We start from the raw sequence: 1,528 nt of genomic DNA on the forward strand, positions 1-1,528 counted from the left end.
TTTAGTTTCCACCGAACCCCCTATAGAGCATGGAATATTGAAACTACTCGGATCTTTAAGCTTGGGCGGTAGTTTCTTTTGCAAAATGGCGCTACACTCCTCAGTTAATGCCACTGTTTCATAGTCCTCCATTTTTCTCTTCTTTGACAGAATCTCCTTCATGAACTTCACATAACGGGGCATTTGTTCCAAGGCTTCAGCAAAAGGAATGTTGATGTGTAATCTTTTAAAGACCTCTAGAAATTTCGTGAACTACTTCTCTAGATTGGTCTTTCGGAGTCTCTGAGGATAGGGTATTTTCACATGATGATCAATACTGATTGGTGGAGACTGCTGTGGTGGTGCTGGACTATCAGTAATCTTCTTATCTGATGATGCTTGAGTTGGTGCTGTTTGATCTTTAATCTCTTCATCCACTGGTTGTATCATCTCAGGCCCATCATATTTCTTTCCACTCCTTAAGGAAATTGCTTTACATTGCTCTTTTCCTTTTGCATCATTAGTGCTAGGCGAATTTCCTTGAGCTTGTTTTTCCACTTGAGTAGCCAATTGTTCCATTTGAGTTTCTAGAGTTTTAATAGAGGCTCTAGTTTCCATCATGAATTGGAGCAATAAATCAGCTTGGATAGTGGAGCCTCCACTAGAACTTTGTTGTTGAAGCTGTTGTTGGTTTTGTTGGGGCTGATTTCTCTGCTGGTAGAACCCCTGTTGGTTGTGCCCATAATTATTGTTTTGGGAATAGTTTCCAATGGCTTTTGCTTGATCCATTGGCAAATCATCCACATCTGCCTGACACTCAGAAAAGAGATGGGGACCTCCACATATCTCACATATTACTTGAGCTTGTTTGGCTTGCACTGCGATCAGCTTTGTTAGGGCCTCAACCTGAGCTGTCAGCTTTGTAATGGCATCCACCTCTAGCACACCAATTACCTTCTTAGTTTGACTCCTTTCACTTTCAGTTGGCCACTGCTGATTGTTTAGAGCCATCTCCTCCAATAGATCATAAGCCTCATTAGCACTCTTTCTCATAAAGGCTCCACCAGCTGCTGCATCTATCAGGGTTCTAGTGTTACCAACCAACCCGTTATAGAAATTATGAACCAGCATCCACTTCTCAATACCATGATGAGGACACTTTCTGATTAAGTCCTTGAACCTCTCCCAAGACTCATAGAGAGACTCATTCTCTTGTTGACAGAAATTGTTGATCTCTCCTCGCAGCTTAGCAGACTTTGCTGGGGGAAAGAACTTAAACAAAAATTTAGTTGCTAAGTCTGTCCATGTTGCTATGGAATTTGGTGGCAAGGAGATTAACCAGCTCTTGGCTCTTTCTCTAAGTGAGAATGGAAACAGTCTCAAACGAATGGCATCATCACTAACTCCATTGACTTTAAAAGTCTCACAAAGTTCCATGAAGTTCGAGAGATGCAGATTAGGATCTTCAGAAGGGAGGCCACCAAACTGAACTGAAGACTGCACCATTTGAAGTATGGCAGGTTTGATCTCAAAGTTATTCGCATCCACT

General features: G+C 41.8%; 1 non-coding gene across 1 annotated transcript; it reads left to right on the plus strand.

The window, feature by feature from the left end:
* Positions 1 to 1,120: 1,120 nt before the first annotated feature.
* LOC115711805 (small nucleolar RNA R71) lies at positions 1,121 to 1,227 on the plus strand. Its single transcript, XR_009687038.1, has one exon. It is a non-coding gene; the product is annotated as a small nucleolar RNA R71 (small nucleolar RNA).
* The last annotated feature ends 301 nt before the right edge of the window (positions 1,228 to 1,528 follow it).

This window comes from Cannabis sativa, chromosome 3, assembly GCF_029168945.1.
Source record: "Cannabis sativa cultivar Pink pepper isolate KNU-18-1 chromosome 3, ASM2916894v1, whole genome shotgun sequence".
NCBI lineage: Eukaryota > Viridiplantae > Streptophyta > Magnoliopsida > Rosales > Cannabaceae > Cannabis > Cannabis sativa.